This window comes from Parasteatoda tepidariorum, chromosome 7 (assembly GCF_043381705.1).
Source record: "Parasteatoda tepidariorum isolate YZ-2023 chromosome 7, CAS_Ptep_4.0, whole genome shotgun sequence".
Lineage (NCBI taxonomy): Eukaryota > Metazoa > Arthropoda > Arachnida > Araneae > Theridiidae > Parasteatoda > Parasteatoda tepidariorum.
The window spans coordinates 40,278,275-40,297,685 of NC_092210.1; the positions used below are offsets into that span (position 1 = coordinate 40,278,275).

The following is a 19,411-nucleotide window of genomic DNA, read 5'->3' on the forward strand; positions in this document are numbered from 1 at the left end:
TAAGGTTTACCTATTGTCAATACATTGGTCACTTTCATTTACATCTGAAAAAACAGTCAAAGAACTTAATTTTTGTAACTGGGTGGGGAACCCGACGCATTTTGAAAAGAGCTGAAAAACATGTTTTTTTAAATTTCTATTTTTTTAAGTTCAACTAGTCTTTTTTTGGTTTATTCTTTTTGCATTATTTAATTAGATGGTAAAATAATAGAAACATACAATAATATTGATTATTACTCAATATTATACAGAAATATAAGCAATACTCTTTAAGTGGGCAGGGCTACCCGACTCTCCCCTTCTACTTAATTTATTTAAGAATTTTATTTTTTACGTTCATTTACTTTGTCAATTGAGTACAATATATTTGAAATTGAAAAATATATTGTACTCAATTTTGAGGATGATAAGAGAAAAATTAGTTGTTGATCAAAAACATTAATGAAATAAGCTTATATGATACGAAAGGAATAAAAAAAATGCTGTTAAATTGTCTTAAAGATAAGGACCATGTTTCGTATTAACATCTTTTAGAATCAAATCTAATTATTGTTTACTTCCCCACAGGTGTAACAATATCATTTTCAGCTACTATATAAGGAACACAAGATTTAAAAAACTGTACTTTCAAAACTTCACTCAGTATTGAAATAAAAGGAAATGAAATTTATATTCTACGCTTTCATTGCATTGTCTGCCATTGTTGCTGGTAAGTTTCTTTTTAAATATTTTTTTTTGTTTACCAAATAGATCTAACCAATATTATGTAATATGAACGTGAAATTAATACCTGATAATAGTTTTTCAAATGAAAAGCTATTTGTTAAAATTGAAAAAAAAAGAAGGTAGTTCTATGAAGGGTTCTTTATCATAGATTTAGTTTTTACTGGCTTCTAAGCTATAAAACTTATATAGAAAAAAGACTCTGATTTCTCTGAATCCACTGGAAATTTTAAAGTTATGGACTAAAATAAAAAAAAAACCCTCAGAAAATTAAAATCATGTTCAAACACGCAAAAGTGTTGATAAAGTAGCAAGAAAATGTATTTTTAATTGTTTTTTGAAGTATTTATTTCAATATTGTACTCTAATATCTCCCTGTTATTTCTCTTATGCCAATTCTGGTCATTTATGTAGTTTGGTGCTTTTGAAATTCGCATCAGTATAGACTAGTATATTGATACCATTGTGACTTTTAAAGATTTTTTTTTGAAGATTTTTGACTTTTAAAGACTATTTGATTAATTATTTCTGACTATTAAAAACTTTTCTTTAGAGCGAAAACAAAAGAAAATTCCAAATTCCTTTAGTAACTATTATCATCTAGCAGTGAATTGGAAAATTAATTGGTTAAGCAGCAGTTTCGGCATCGCAGTAGTTTTTCTGAAGATCATGAAAGAAAATTTATAGAATTGAACAAAATATAATTGAAATGGAACATGAAAGAGTAAAATATAATCAGTCACCTCAAAATCAAAAATAAACAAGACATTCATGTTAAAAATCTTTTCAAATTAATGGAGTCAGAACGTATATTCAAAAAACTTTTAAATCTTATGAAGAAAAACCAGAGTGTTCCGAAAAACAATGAATTCGACACTTGTCTATAGGATGCTGATATATAGTTCTCTCTTATGACGACAAGGGCATTCTTCATTTTTTATGACGAATGCCTATCTAAAAACTATTTGACATCAATGATTATTTTTTTCTCCGAATCCCTTAAATTAAATAAATACAACTGTAAAAAAATACGGTAAATATTATTTTATTATTTCTATAGTAATTACTACTTGAAAAAACCTCATTTGAGTTTATTAGGACATTATATTTATATTTATGATACGTTTAATATCTTATGGATATCAGTGTAAAAGCATAGATTTTACTGTATTGTTAGAGCTAGGAATGATAATTTTATTTCAATAAAAAACAAAATATAATAATTCAAAATAAAGAAATGCTGGATAAATTTGATTTAATAATTGTTATTATTATTTTTCTCAGCAATGGCTCAAGGTGATGGTAAGTATAAGGAATATTTTAAATTGCTTTGGTTCTTCGAAGGTCGAAGATATATATATATANTGAACTTATATACATGACGTAAGAGAATGTTCTAGAAACTTCCAAAACATTCCATAAGTAATAACTTAAGCCTTAAACAGCTTATATACAGATTTACATACTTCTAAAGTCTTGTTAGAAATCGGGAGAACTTGGAGGATCCAACTCAGGATTTCCGACTTATTAAAAATTTAAAAAAAAAACTAAGAAGCCAAAAAAAGTATTAAAAAAAATAGCTGACACGAATATATTCACAAAAAATAGTGCTTTCTGGTATTGTATTACTATAGCCAAAAGAAAATATGTCAATACACTAAGGTGCAGAGCAGCAAACAGAGAAAAAAGAAAATTGATTCACAAACAAAATTTTATCAAATAAAAAAATTACAGAAATTTAAGAAATATATGAAGTAAAATATAAAATAGGGACACTTAAAGCGTTTCATGTACTTACAAATGTCACGTACTTACGAATATCTAACAAAAATAGTTTAAAAATATTGTCGTAATCAAGTTGCCAGATTAAAAAATACAAAATTGAAGCACAAAATGGGAGGTAGTAAGATAAATTTTAAGATGTGTTCATACTGAAGTTAAGAACAGCATTTGATTTATCGATTGCTTTTAATTGGACAGAAAACTGAATTTGCGAAAGGTAATATATTATTTTTGAATACTTCAGAGTTTATAGTTAATAAACAATCCGCTTTTAAATACAACACTTTAAGTCAATGATTTTTATAGAAATTATGAACATTCATACTATAATATAAGTCATTAAATGAATATAGAGGAGATTGTTGGTGAGTCACAAACTCTTTTAGTTGAGGATTTTAGTGAATTGGATCTGCATATGAGAAACACATCATAAAATAAAAGTATAAAACTGCAAAATTTATAAAGGAATATATAAATATAAAAATCTTTTAATTGTCTTGCTTATTATTTTTGCTATATGCAAATCCAATTCAGGAAAATCTGTAGCTAAGTATTGTTTAACTAACCAACAACCAATATTCAGTTAAAGTTTTCCAATATTCCGTTAAATAATTTGTACTGTTCAATAAATGTCAATAATTTCCATAAAATTATTGAATTGAAATGTTTCATTAGAAAAAAACACCTTTTGTTAATTATAAACATAGAAATATCCAGCATAATATATTATTACTAATCTATAGGTAAACTATAGGTAAATTCAGTTTTTGGTGCAATTCAAGGTAACAGACAAACCAAATGCGGTTCTTAGTTTCAGTCTGAAGATGCTTTAAAATGCATCACTCTCTTTTACGTTTCAATATTTTTGATAATATGGTAATCTAGAAAATAAATTACGGAAATACATTTAAATCATTTTTGAAAGATATTCATAAGTACATGGTATCCGTTTTCCTTTCACGTTTATATGTTTCTATTTTGTGAAATCTCTGTCTCTTTCTTGGTATACATATAAAGTAAAAAAAAAACTAGTAAATATTGAAATTCCAAATTATTTTTAAAATATGCTAATATGCTTTAAAATATTCGATTAAAAATAAAAATTTTATTATTTTTGTAACACAGTAAAATATGGATATTTTCTCATAATATTCTTATTTTTAAATGAATCAGGTTTTTGCTGTCAATTTTTTAAAGTTCAATTTTAATTATGTCTTACTTTCCATCATAAATTTGTAAAGCATGTTATACTTAAATAATTTTCCTGTATGTTACTTTCTGGTTTCCCGTGACCGGTTGATATGGATTGGGATTATTAGAATGGTTTTTACTTGGAAATAATTTGATTGAACATTAAATTAATTAAACAGGTTGAGCTCAAAGAAATCTGAGAAAAATTTCCAATTTACTGATCTGAAACAAAACTAGTTTCAAAACTTACTAATGTAATTTAATGTACCAGGAATAATTAAGTGTGTAGAATTCGATATTTGGAAATATCTTGACTGGATTAATAAAATATCGCATAAGAACACGAGGTCGCAAACTCTATAGTTTAGGAAAACAAGGGGACTAATCGCATTACTAGCTTAAGCACTTAATCTATCTCCAATAATTTTTTTTCTCCAAATATGAGTTATGCTTGCTTCCATGCTACTAGACTTAGCAGGAAAAATTGTTGCTGCTGAGGTGGCTTTCGAGATACTCCAGGTATTTTTGTAACTGTATAGAAAGCCAATTTTGAAATTGTTTTGAGAATAAATACCTGACTTTGTAAGCAGACGCAGCAAAGCATTCATTTTTTTTTTTTAATTTTCACTCATTATTGTTTGAGTAAACCATTAAAAATAACGTCAAAATAAGTAAAAAAAACATTCGCAATTTATTTCAGATTAGAAGTTGGGCATTTAACTAAAAATAAGAAAAAAGAACTATTTACAAGAGAATAATAAGAAAAAAAATTCAGAAAAATGCTTGGGGCAGTAATAGAAAACCGAAACCTGGAGAATTCGTTAGAACCTTGAATTACAATAAGTATACAAAGAACCTAACAAAGTAAAAATGATCAAGATTTCTCAATATAGCAATGAAAATCCTGTTAAAAAAAATAACCTTCCAAACACCAGAGGGGGAAAAAAAGAGGAAGATCTAGAACATGATGGTTGTATAGAATAGAAAAGGGGTTACAAGGCTTGGGAGTTAATGAATGAAGAAATATAGCATCGAATAGATCTAGATGACTTTAACTATCTGAGACGGCCTAGGACGGTAACTGGCTGCAGTGCAAAATAAGAAGTTTATTTTTCTTATAATATTTTATATCTTGTAAATGAAAACTTACAATATTCAGCCTTTTATTTATCGTACAAATCTTTTATATCTATACAGTTTTGAAACATAACAGAAACAGAAAAATGAAAATGAATATTTTGTTTATATTTTTACTATAATGTCAATTATAACATTTTTCTTATCTATATTGTCTTTTTTTAGGACTTAGTGAAAGTACTGAGGACTTTATGAATATGTTACTACAACAAGCAGGTTAAGCCGTTATGATAACAAGCACAAATGATTTCAAGCAAGCAAATCAAGCAAGCTTCTGAATTGTGTAATTAAGCACTAATTTTTCGAATATTAATTATTTTCATTTTATTTTTTTTTCTCAAATTTTATTACATGAAAAGTATTCTTTCAATCTGAACATGTACAATATATGCTTAATAAATTACTGATGATGAACTAAAGAAATTGTATTTTGTCGCATTCCTTTTTATACTAACTATTTCATATAAAAAAAAGTGACTGAGGGGGCGAGCAGCAGTAATGCATAGTAAAACTGAGTCATAAGCGTTAAAACAATTTCCAGTTTTCCCGTAATCGTTTCCGTATTTAATGACTCAGGAAAGGGCTACAAAGTTTAAGGTATTACATAAAAGTTGAACAAAATATTATAGATAAATGATTTAGTTTCTACCATACTTTTTTTAGACATCTTTTCGAGTAACTTTTATTCTTTTTCACTATCTTTGGACAAATGCAAATCTTCTTAAGACTAGTTAAAAATTTCAACTTTTAGTAATTTTAAGGTCACAATAATGATTCACCATACATATCTTGCTTCTATTTTTGGTAAAACCAACTAGTATACATTCACCGAAATATATTACTTTGCAGGTCATTATTAGTACAAGTAGATTTTGGCTGTCAAAATTTAAAGAAATATTATAAATTTTTATAAATTTTTGAATGAACTTTAAACATTGTGACAAGGGTCACCTATAGGTACTTATGTCCTAATAATTAGTGCGGATGTAGTACTCAAAATTAAAGTCAATGCAATGGTTCAGTCTAGGCACAAAAAATTTTGCCTTATATAAATCTGTGTGTTTTTCATGAAATAACCGATGACCTTCAGTTCTGACATCCCAAAATATGAAGAAAAAATTTTTTGGGAGAAAATAATATGCCTAACAGTTTTACATTATGAGCATGTCCTGTAAATGTCAACAAATTATTCCCGGATTTTAAAATTAAATAATGGCCGAAAGAGTTTAGACCAGTAAGGTACACAAATATTTACATAAACTTGCATTGCCGAATTGTAACTGACAAAATCCAAAATTTGAACAAAATAAGTTGAATGCATCTTGGGAAATTGAAATTTAAAAATATATATTTTTTAAATGTTCATTATTTCCAAACAATTCGTATGATTTGGATTATTATTTTTTATTTAAAATTGCGTCGCTTAAAATAATATGCAATTTGTCTAACCATGCAAAATACTTTCGACTTTTATAACACAATGACAAAATTCAATTGAATAAAAAAGTTTAGAAGCTAAATTTTACATAAAAAGTGTCTTACGATATATTTGTTTTATAAATGTGTGCTTAAAAGAGTCAAGAGATATGATGTAAAACGGAAAATAGTAAGTTAACATTATTGGGCACGAACGTTCGCCTTACGTAATTCTGCCTAAAATATTGGGACCATATTTACAGTGTGCGAGCTAGGACCACATATATCTTGAAGGTCACAAATCCTTGTTTCTCTGAATAAATCACCAGGATACATGTTTGCTTAAAGAATAAAGGGTTTCCATATTTTTCTGACTGCGGCTACTCACAGTATTTTGAGAATCAAAAATTTAATAGCATCAAAATAAAAGGTGTGCCTATTCCGTTTTAAGGTTAAAAGTCTGTTTTATGATTGATTTCGTAACTTTTAATACATCTCATTTGTACTAATTAGTAAGCCTCTCGCATTAATCCTATCTTAGTGAGTGAAAATTCGATTATTCGATCAAAAGTAATAGTCTTTTCTTAATATTGCTACAATACTGATTTATTGTTGTTGAGCCTTAGGAAAAAATAATTTTTTACTCGCTCAGGACGAAAAAGTAACAGTAAAATGATATAAGGGCTTAACAATATACATATTTATATTAAATAAAGTGAAACAAAATAATAACTTTAGTAAAGTTGAAAGAAATGAAAACGCAGTCTATATACAGGTGGTTATCAAAATAATGGAAACACCCTAGATTTTGAAGTCTTGGGAATTGCTGTTCTGCCGTAAATGTTCTCTTTATGAAGGTATCTCCTAACCGTAATTGTTGACACTGGAGAATCCAGATGCTGATTGAACTGTGTGGTCAATTTGGCCTGCAATTGTTTTCTTTTTAGACATTACAATCCGCTTCAATACCCGTCGGTCTCTTTCACTCAGCTTCTCCTTCCGTCCACTATTTTGCTTTGTTGAGCTTGTCTTTCCGCGCTGTGCGTATGCTGTCATGACTTTAGGCACCGTACCTCTAGAAACGCCTAAAAGCTGGGATGTTTCGGTTACTGTTGCTCCAACTAGTCGGGCTCCTACAATTTGGCCTCTCTGAAAATCTGTGAGGTCTGACATTTTACGCTTCTGAGAAAAAATCAAAACGTAGACTACTCTTACTTTACTTTATTTACAAAAATTGGGCATCTGGGCGACTTTGCGGCCCCTATCCCATACATCTAGAAATGTACAGAAAATTTATAGTAATAACATTTTGAATTTAGCAGTCGATGTGGTAGCTAATAGAAAAACAAGCACTTTACTTTAGTAAATATAACATTTGAATATCTGATTCATCGAATCTAAGTTGACATATATAAATATAAACATAATTTGACATATATATACATAAGTTGACATAAATAAATATTAACAAAAATTGATACATATTTCACTAATTAAATTTCTATATTTAAACTAGCACATATTTAATTATGACATACATTGAAGTTCATTCGAATACATTGAGGTAGCCATAAAAAAATCAAGCTGTTTGCTTGTGAAATAATAAAACAATGAAAAAATTTAATATGACAATTGACGTTTTTACCTTATACTAGAAATATTGATTGTAGACTTGAATTAAAAATAAAGAAAAAACATGATTTGATCTGTACAGTAATTGATTTTTGAAAAATGAAAGGCATAATTGATGAATATAGATAAATCATACCTTGATACATGATAAAATAGCATATTTGGAGAAAATGCAGTAAATATATTTTATCAGAGAAGTTTTGCTCATTAAATACAAGAATTTAACATGCATAAGTTGATATATATGCATGCATAAATTGGCTATATTATCAGAAAAAAATTCTTAATGTAATTTAATTTAACTTAAGTAAAAGTCTGCTGTGAAAAGTTCAGTGAATTTAACTTGAGTGTCTTGAAAATAAAAATAGAACTCACTGGGATTGAGATGTCTCCCCGATGATTCTCCGCAGAAGGCGGAGCACTTCTTCATTTTTGAGCAATTCCTGTAATTCTTTGATTAGTGACACTAATCGGTGAGCGAGTTTAGGCGTCGAATTTGATGTTTTTCGAGGGCTCCTAATGCTGGGACAGGTCTCGCACCCAGCATAGTTGGCTGTGTGGCTTTTCTAACAATCACAGCATTTTGGAGGTGTAGTTCTGTCTTTGTTGCATTCATGTGACCTGTGGTTTTCAGCACATTTTACACACCTTGCAGGTGCATTGCAGTGGCTTTGTGTATGTCCATAATTTTGGCAGTTGTAACATTGTATAGGTCCTCGACCTCCTCGAAATCGTTCGATTTTGATCGGGATCTGCTTTATGTTGTTGACTTCGAATATTCTTTTGTGATTCGCCGTTGATGTTTGGATTATGAGAAAAAGTGGAAGGAGCCGACAGGTCTCTCCCATTCTCTTCTTAAACTGCACTATTTTAAAGGTTTCAATATTGTTTTTCTGTAATTCTGCATTGATGGCATCTGTATCAAAGTCCACAGGCAGACCCCGGACCAAAACCTTAATAAATCTGGCTTGCAGTGTTATTTCAGGTTTGCTGGGCGGATCCCGTACTTCGTCGGTGTCCTCCTTAGGTTTTGTTGACGGCAAGATAGTGACGTCATTTGTTGAGTTATGTTGGCTAGAAGAAGGACAGCTGTTTGTAGACATGAGTGTAGAATTATCTTCAATTTTTTTGATTGCATTTTGCTTTCTCTTCTTCTTTTTTCTTTTCTTTGCAGGTGGTTCTGTACTATTGTTAATATTGATGTCCGTGTCAGTTTCTGTATTCGATGATGTATTCAGGTTTTCATCTTTATTTTCCATGGTTATGTCTTCAGTGCTTGGATTAATTTCAGTCATCATTGATTCGACTTGAATGGATTTTTTATTCATCTCCTTGTTTTCTTCCGCTTGAAAGTTTTTCCTCTTCCATCTGACGTGATAAGCTGCATTTGTCAGTTTTAGGAAGTATGAGTATTCATAGTCTCCAGGGTAACTTGATCTTATTTGAATGAGCAGTTTGCTAAGTAATTTATCTAAACCAATCAGCTCCTCTGTATCAAACTGAGTGTAAAACTCTACAATATCGTCAATATGTTCATGTTCAACTGGTGGAATATATCTTTTTGAAATCCCACAGGTAGCAATGATTTCTTCTAATGACGTGGATTCTTTGTAATGCGACGGTGAATTATGACCGGAGATCGAGACCTTTCCACCACGAGCTGTTTTATGATACGGCATGACTTGAAAAAACAAAATGGCGGGCTCAAAATCCAGACATCAAAATGGTCAGTTGTTAGTATTGTCTCACACGACTCAGGAACCTGACGAGATCAAAACTTGCATCACTCTCCTTGCAACGTTCAGGATAATCAGCATCTTATTCAGCATGACCGGCATCGCAAGGGAGAAGAAGACATCAGTAGAGCATGACCAGCATCAGTTATCAGCATCCTAGACCAGCATGACATCAGCGTCGAAGATGATCATAACCTGACATCTCGGAATCAATTCTTCAACTCCGAAATGTGTCTTCATGTAGACTACTCTGCTAAAGCTCTCTCATATATGTACTTTTTATATTAAAAAAAACTGGTAGCTAAGATTATATTTTAATGCTTATGAAGCGAATTCTTAAATGTCCCTTTTATTCACAAGTGTTTCCATTATTTTGATAATCACCTGTATATAAATCTCTGACGTAACCTCGAAAAAAAGGGTTAATTTGTTTTAGGTATATTTGTTAAGGGGTAAATTACCTATAGGCCAGATGTAAATGGCAAACATGGGCATGATATTATTTGCCGTTGGCAACTTGTAACTCTCTGAAGTGAAGTGTGATTCCATGTGATTTAAATCAGATTTAATTGGATACCAGGAAGTGACATCACACGTCTGCGTCACACCTAATTGGCTTCTTAATCGACAAATTCCAGGATTTACATACGATGATGCCACTTGCAGGTATACAATTGAGATAAGCTTCCTGTAGATAAATTCAATCTTTTTCTCTCTATATATAAAAATCGTAAGGGTCGCTGTTTAGGGTGTTCAACTTAAAGTTGCATTTTGTTTTCCTGCTCAAAAACTAAAATTTAGAATTTTGAAAATACTAAGGCTTGTAAAAAAAGTGTACAAAGGTTACAATGAAAAAAGAAATACTGTTTTATAATTAGTTTGAGAATTAAAAACCGTTTAACATGTTGGAAGAAATACAATACGGACAATTCACACTTAGGAATGCAACTACAGAGTTGAAATTCGGAGTGCTGAAAAGGCCACCTTTGTTTCAGAGTTCTTTTTTTTTAAAAATTCTAATTTGGTTAAAAGTATTTGCAATTTCAAGCTCTTCTTTGTGATTTTTTTCTCAGTGTTTTGCTTTACTTTAGATTTTGATACGCTGCTCAAAATCTATAAAACTTCGAAACTTGAAATTACGAAGGTGTAAAGAAAGATATATAAGAAGCACGACGGAATAAAAGAATTTTAGATTTGACAAATTATTGAAGAATTATTGACAATTAAACTTGTAGTATAAAAACTTGTTGGTCGGTTGGTGAGTGGATGGGTGGATATGAGAGTAGTTGGTTGGTTGGGTGGCTAGGTGGTTGGTTGGGTGGATGTATGGGTGGGTGGATAGATGGATGGATGGATAGGCGGATGGATGGTCGGACAGACCGGTGTGTGGGGGGATGGATGGATGGATGGTTGGACGGAAGGATAGATAGACGGATGGGTATAAATCTTACCATTCATAGGTTTTTAAAAAAATATAAAAAATAAGAAACAGCGATTAAAACAACTTCTGACTTGAATTGCTGTAATTCTCTTTAAGGAGTGAAATTACTTTATTTATTTCTTCTGATTGAGCTTCGAAATCTGTATTCCTTAGGTTATTTCTTTTCATTTACTAATAATTATTTTTTTAAATCAAGATAATCGTCTATTTCTTTACGATTAATACACCAAAAAATGTTCTAACATGAAGCTATAAAAGTTGTATATTTTGAAACCAAATTGTGTACGTTACAATTAAATTTTTTTCACCATTATTAAAAAAAATGATAAAAAATAACAAATAATTACTTTAAGTTATATTTCGCATGCAATTATTATCTCTGGATAAACGAACTTTCTATTGTGTGCAAAAGTTTTTCAATTCTGTTAAAAAGTTTTCGGGGTGCAGCGAAAGGCGCAAAATGTAAAATTGACATTAAGGGGCCCAAACTTTGAAGTGATCTCCTGGCGAAACTATTAGGACCTATTTCCCAGATTGCTTCTACCTCCTTCATTTTGGGGTTTTTAAGATTATAAGTGTAATCAGAAATCAGAATCCTTTGAAAAAAAGGTATGTTTATTCAGAGAAAGTACGTTTTTGTGTTTTATTTCGTACCTTAAAATATAGTCTGCACTTTTTATTTAGCATATTTTGATTATTTTAATTTGCATTATATATGTTAATTAGCCATTGTGAGATAATTCAAATATTTGCAACTGGGTGTATTATTTCAAGAATATAATTGTGTATTAGTTTGCAATATGAATGCTGCTGTAATTCTAAACTATTTTTGTCCAGGTATGAGGTTTAAGAATACTTGGATAAGACATCTGAATAGCTGATAAGCGATCGCGGGTCGCAGAGCAATCGGAAAGAAACTGCAAAATCAATTTAGGGGTTCGGGAGTGATTGAAAGGAGAGGAAAGGATCTTCCTAATTTAAATAAATTTAGCAAAGTTTACTGTTATGATATATATTAAAATACTGACCTCAAATTTATTTGGCGTTTGGGATTTTTACTGCGTGTGCTTTTTCATAAAGTAGAGGATAAATGAGTGTTAAAGGGATTGCATGACTACGTCCTTTTTATGGATATAGGCTCAATACCATAAAAATTCATATTCCAAGAAAGAGTTTTCAGAATGAAAAGAAATTTTACATACGTAAGTACAATGTTTACATTAGTAAGTGATTTAAAAAATCAAAGCAAAAAGATCATTTTGCCGGAAACAAAACGAATGAACGTCTGTTTTAATATTCTGTGGGGCCATTCCTAGCGTGAATTTTCAATGCGATATGGTCGGACTTTGAGGCATAAAAGATCTTTATAATGCATCTCGTTACACAGTTGCTCTAATTTGACTAACCTTGGAGGCTGTTCATCTTGCCGTCCCAAGTGATCTCAGATATATGCTCAATTGGTGACAAATCTGAGAAACAAAGAAGTCAAGGAAGAATGGTAATGTGACGGAAACAGGGTTTCTTTTGGTTTCAGTTCAATCCTGTCAATCGTGACACAACTCCAAACTGAAGAGACGGTGGTTGGCAATAGTAGCACTCGCAATAGGTGACGTGATAGCAATGTTCCTCAGCCAGATACTTAGTATGGTACGAACCGATAGATTGGCCCGCAGTGAAGGTGCTGTCTGTGTCCGAATGGCGGACAATAAGATAGTTGGCTGCATGCGTGCGTGTCGTATTATGTGACTGTCTTCTCGACTATTGGTCTATCAACCTCTCTTTTTTCTTCTGGTCCGATCACCATCTCACGGTAGAACCAAAACTACCTAGGTGGTGGCTAAGCTGATTGAGTATAGCATAATGTCACCACATGGAGTTGAAATTCATTCTTCTTGGAGTATAAAACACAGATAAACAGAATTTGTTTGAGTGTACCTAAGCGATTGTAAAGGGACACTTTTTTGAATAGATTAATTTTGGCTCAATGAAAAAATTTAGGTTTACTGAAGCCAAATGGTCACTTCAGCCAGTAGTCGGCAACTAGTTCTACTGTGAAGATATGTTGAGCCCAGTAGACAAGAGAGAAGACTTTCACTCGGTGACCAGCCTCAGAACGTATTTGATGGACCAATAGTCAACAAGATCGTCACATCATACAACATTCCTGCACAGAGCCTACTATCTCAGTTTCAGCCCCCCGGAGGACAAAGGCAGCTCCTTCACTTCGGGCTCTCTGTGAGGGTAAGGAGTTGCAAGTCAACCTGAAGCTGAGTAAATTAAGTTTAAACTATCATAAGTTTAAACTGACTTGAGTAAAATGAGTTTAAACTACCTATCTAATATCTTCTTTGTTTAACTTCAAGTTTTATTATTTATTTACATAGTTTTTTTAAATTTTGTCTTAGATTTTCATTTAGTCACAATGTTTTAAGTATGTAACAACTTCTTCAAGCAAAAAAAAAACGTTTTTAAGCATGATTTGCTTGAGAACCAAAATTAAAAATAATTAAATCAAAAAATCCACAAAACGCGTGTTGTATTAGAACAAATAACGATCCACAGATTAAGATTCTGATTTAGTAGGAATAAAATTTAAATCTAATAATTTTTGTTAGTTATATTGTAACTTCTTTCATTTTCTTTTAAAAATTCCTTTTAGTGTTTTGTTACTAAAAGTGTAAATGTCTTTGATAAGTGTTTTTTTCCAAATATTTTTAGAAATAGAGCGAAAAGTTAATTCCCAACATTTATTTATAATTTTTATTTTCTTTTATTTGATAATATTAGTTTACTGGATATAAAAGTAAATGGAGCTTAATTACCGTATGATAGTTGTAAAGCAATAATTAATATGTTTATTATAAAATTTTGCCTAATAAGATTGGTCATTTACTTATAATTGGTAATTTTATAGTAAAGGAACATAACTTAGAGTTCTAAGCCTTTAGTTTTGAATTATAATTAATATTAAAAGCATATTAATAGTAGAGAAGGATAAAAAGAATGCATAATAATTATGTAACATTAATAAAGGAACATCACATAGCGTTCTATGCCTTTATTTTTGAATAATAATTAATATACATCAAAAAAAAAAAAACGAATGAAGAAAAAATATGAATATCCTGGTAATAGTAGAGAAGGATAAAAAGAAAGGATAACAAATATAATATATGCACCAAATATATCTGGATCTTTTTACTGTTTATTAATGGTTCTAGCATGAGATTTTTCTGTTCAATGAGAATGCTCGACAGAAAGATGTCAATCATCTTTTCATGATGAATAGAGAAATTTAACAAAAAAATGAGACTTGAGAATGACTTGAATAAAAATTTTAAAAATAATGATAATTAGAGTCTCAATTAGTACAATCATGATTATAATTATAATCATGATTGAATTATAATTAATAGCATGAGATTTATGATTTATCATGAGATTTATATCATGAGATTAGTATCATAAGATTGAATTATAATTATTATCATGAGATTGAATTATTGTTAATATCATGAGATTTAAATTATAATTAATATCAAAATCCTGATAATAGTAGGAAAGGATGAAAAGAAAGGATAACAAATATAATATATGTACCAAATATATTTGGATCTTCTTACTGTTTATTAATGGCTCTATCATGAGATTTTTCTGTTCAATGAGAATGCTCGACAGAAAGATGTCAATCATCTTTTCATGATGAATGGAGAAATTTAACAAAAAAAGAGACTTGAGTAAAAATTGCAATAATAATGATAATTAGAGTCTCAATTAATACAATCATGATTGTAATTATAATAATGATTGAATTATAATTAATAGCATGGGATTTATGATTTATCATGAGATTTATATCAAGAGATTAATATCATAAGATTGAATTATAATTATTATCATGAGATCGAATTATGATTAATATCATGAGATTTGAATTGTGATTAATAAGAAAATCCTGGTAATAGTAGGAAAGGATGAAGAGAAAGGATAACAAATATAATATATGTACCAAATATATCTGGATCTTCTTACTGTTTATTATTGGTTTTACCAAGAGATTTTTCTGTTCAATGAGAATGCTCGACAGAAAGATGCCAATCATGACTTGAGAAAAAATTGTAATGAATTGAGAATGACTTGAGAAAAAATTGTAATAATAATGATAATTAGAGTCTCAATTAATACAATCATGATTATAATTATAATCATGATTGAATTATAATTTTTAGCATGAGATTCATAATTTATCATGAGATTTATATCATGAGATCAATATCATAAGGTTGAATTATAATTATTATCATGAGATCAAATTATGATTAATATCATAAGATTTGAATTATAATTAATATCAAAATCCTGGTAATAGTAGGAAAGGATGAAAAGAAAGGATAACAAATGTAATATATGTACCAAATATATCTGGATCCTCTTACTGTTTATTACTGGTTCTACAATGAGATTTTTCTGTTCAATGAGAATGTTCGACAGAAAGATGCCAATGATCTTTTCACGATGAATAGAGAAATTAATAAAAAAATTGGGACTTGAGAATGACTTGAGTAAAAATTGTAATAATAATGATAATTAGAGTCTCAATTAATNTTATCAATTGGGTAGAATATAAGTTAAATCGGATAACAATTTATACTTTTGTTGAGTCAATAGAAGATGTCAAGGAATAAAGGAGTTATCAGAAGAAAAGATTAATAAAAAACATTACATAATATAAAAATAGATTATTACAAACAATGTCAATAAATTGGCATGGAAACACATAACGTATTAACACTTTTAGAATAAAATCTAACTTTTATTTGCTTATCTGCAGATGTTATAATCCGATTTTTAGCTACTATATAAAGAACATGAGACTTAAAACCGTCCTCTTACAACTTCACTCAGAACCCAAAACCAAACAAAATGAAATTAATATCTTATGTCGTCGTTGCATTGTGTGTCATTGTTGCTGGTAAGTTCCTTTAAATAGAAAAAAAAATTGAATGAAATTTTGTCTATCTATCTACCTAATTGGTTTTTTGACTCTGAATTAGTTTTTGGTATATGCAGATGCTAAAAATGATGATGAATTATGGTTTTCGCTGAAATGAAAATGTAAAAGAATAACAGTAAATGTTGGAAATATTTATCAAGAAATATTGAATTGAAAAGTTCTACGAAAAAAATTAAATTGAAAAGTTCGATAAGAAATACTATAGAATATTTTTTGTAAATTTCATCTTTTTTATAACTTATTCAATTAATAAAATGTTCCATTTTAATTAGAATAAGCATATTTTTTTTAAACTTTGCAATTTATTCTCACGAACATTTTAATTAAATATTTTTTAAAACTATCTGAATCAATATTAAATAAATAAGGAATTATTGATTTGATAAAAAAACAGTCACAGTTTTGAAACTCCCACTCTGGTTAAAAAAAAGGCCTAACTCTATGACCAGAACCTCTATAACTTTTCCACGGAGCCCCAAGCTTCCGCGGAACACCTTTTGGGAACCACTGCTTTATTATACACTCTGTCTTAAAGCAAGTTCCTGAGGTTTGTTCAGCTGCAAGACTCTTATCGAATATAAATTTTTCGATATCTCTGAATCTAAGTAAACACCAAAGTTGTAACAATGATCAAGATTTATAGCATAAAAAAATAGAAACAATCTTTGGCAAACGAAAGTAAAGTTGCAGGTAACTCTTACAAAAAAATAATATGCTTTTGTGGTTGAGAGGTATAAAATGAGGTTATGTTTCGCCCCACAAATAACTTAATCAATAAACCTTTAAATTTAAATTCATTTATATCTTATACCTCATAATACCAATCTATCAGCAACAATTTTATTTGAAATCGCGTGAAATTATTCACGTCACAAAAATCGCTATTTGTTTGAAGTGTGGAAAAAATAACAAGTATACCTAAAACACCTGTCTAAGCTTATTACTGTTATTTCTATCAACTTTAAAACAACCTCAAATACGAATGAAACAACTTTATACGCCTTTAATTATAAATCTCGGGAAGTTGCATTTTGAAGTCACCTTCAAACAAATCTTAAGTCAGCTTTAACGCCTTAAAACAACTTTAAACCTTAATTTTAAATAATCACTCACTGAACACATTGATTAACTCCAGTTTTAAAATAATATTGAATTTAAGTGCTAAAGCACTTGACGTAATTATATTTTTTTATGTTTGTAATAAATGTAAAAAATGATAAAGAGTAATGCCATTAAACGACAGTTTTTATTCCATCACAGAATACTTGATAAATATTTTCATTGTCATTTTCATTATCTTGTGCTTGAATATAGTTAATAAAAATACGCAGTTGATAGCACGCAACCTTATTTTCTCACTAAATCACAGTTGGTTCTAAAAAAAAAACTAAATAACTACCAGTTTAATCGGAGATTATAATCTAAGATGACATTATTTAATTTAAGTCTTGCTTTTATTTTAAAATATTTATGAAGAATACATTACGCAATGTCAAAAGGAAGAACATTTGTGAAAGAAAAATATTTCAGTGTATTATATTCTGAAAATTTAAGTGATATTTTAAACATCTATCTAAGCTCTCATTCCAAGTTTGTGATTCTTTACCAGTAAAAATTCAAGAAAATTCACCTGGTTAAAATCGTTAAGTAAAATCATTTAGAAAGCTGAATTGTATAGTGGTCATATAACTGTGGCAACAATCGATAATATTTTGGGGTTTATTTTCTTACTTTGAAAAGGCTTTTACTTTGAATGCCTATGGTCTTTCCAATACGAAACACATCCATAGTTTATTATGAGCGAAATGTACGATCATAATTTATCTTATTAAGATATAAATTTTTTTTTTATCAAAACATAAACCACGTGTTTGCTTATCGAGTAACTAACGTAAGTCTCAAGAGATTACTTCATGCTCAATAAAGTACAAACAGAATTAGGAAAAATATTTGAAGAAGAAGGATTTTTGTAAAAAGAAATATAACTCATTCAAAACCCTGCACCAGACAAAATAATATCAACACTAAAGTTAGGTAAGTTTTTAGTATGTGAATATATTTATTTGCGTAACGATTCAGATTTTGCCATTCTTTAATCATATGCTAAAGGAAAGAAAATACAAAAAACAAATTCACGATATGATTGGTACAATGCAATCAAAGCATGCAAAAAAGGCCATTTAATGCAAGTTAAATGGCGCATAAAGTTTTCTTTTCCAACAAAACATTTAGAATATTCAGTTACTGAAAAAGTAGTAACCATTATTAACCTGAATAAAGTTGGAAATGCTCAAACTCCATTTTATGCAACTCAAATTTGACTGTAATGAGGATTTAGAATTTAAGTGAAAGTCTAAAGCAAGTCGACCACAAAATTCGAAGAAAGCAGGTCAACTTTTATTTTATTTCGTATACATTTGATTGTGTGCAAGTTAAAATTTTATTTTTGTATTTAATATTTGTATCTTTTTAAAATACTTGTGTTCATTTTATGAAAGGTATTTTTTAAAAAAATGAAACAATATACATTATGTCATAGCATTTCTTCAATATTTGTTTTATGGAGCATTCGATTTTGTACAATGAGCGGATTTTTTTCAAGTTAATTGCTTTCTACGATTCAATTGCAGATTTTTTCGATAGCCGTTATATGAACGCTACAATATTCCTTAGTTTAGCTACAGTTATGACATTGTTAAAGTTTCTTATATATAGCAAGATGTAATGAAATTGAAATTGGATGATCCGATATAATGGAATCGAAATGAAAAATGTGAAAATTGAATATAATCGAGCACCTCTTTATTGAAAATATAACTGAAACATGTGCCATCCCGATTGGGTTTGGACATTGATTCAAAAGAATTCGAAAATGTTGCGATACATTTAAGCGAATTCAAAAAGTATGAATTTTTCACTTTTGTCAACAGTTGTCAGATGACACTTCATCTCAATGCTCACATTTAATCTTCTTCCTTCCGTGAAGATAAATGTATTCTATATTTTGGTGTATCTAAAAACTACAAATTCTTGCAAATCATTGAAAATACTTCATATATATAGATATATATATATATCTTCGCTTATCTTCGCTAATTTCACTAACTGTTTACTTATTATACTTTTAAATCTAAAATCACATTCTGCTACACGCCGGTAAGTTTGGTTGCTTTTTACTTTTGTTTCATAAATTTTCAACTATATGTTTTTTGCGATATCGACACATATAAAGAATAATTTTTATCTTAGGATAATTATTCTTTATTCAGAAATATCGCATTTATAGCAATAGATGTGTCTTGATAACGACTATTTGCTTTTACCATTCTTGTTTCTCTA

At 29.5% G+C, this 19,411-nt stretch overlaps 2 long non-coding RNA genes across 2 annotated transcripts in view; both read left to right on the plus strand.

Annotated features, from left to right (window-relative positions):
- Positions 1–571: 571 nt before the first annotated feature.
- LOC122269293 (uncharacterized) lies at positions 572–5,256 on the plus strand. Its single transcript, XR_006225105.2, has 3 exons — positions 572–709; positions 2,008–2,025; positions 4,999–5,256. It is a non-coding gene; the product is annotated as an uncharacterized lncRNA (long non-coding RNA).
- A 10,635-nt stretch (positions 5,257–15,891) lies between these two features.
- Positions 15,892–19,411, plus strand: part of LOC107438359 (uncharacterized) — an 8,449-nt gene continuing 4,929 nt past the window's right edge. The window contains exon 1 of the long non-coding RNA XR_006225106.2: positions 15,892–16,030. This is a non-coding gene — a long non-coding RNA (uncharacterized lncRNA). The remainder of the gene's footprint in view (positions 16,031–19,411) is intronic.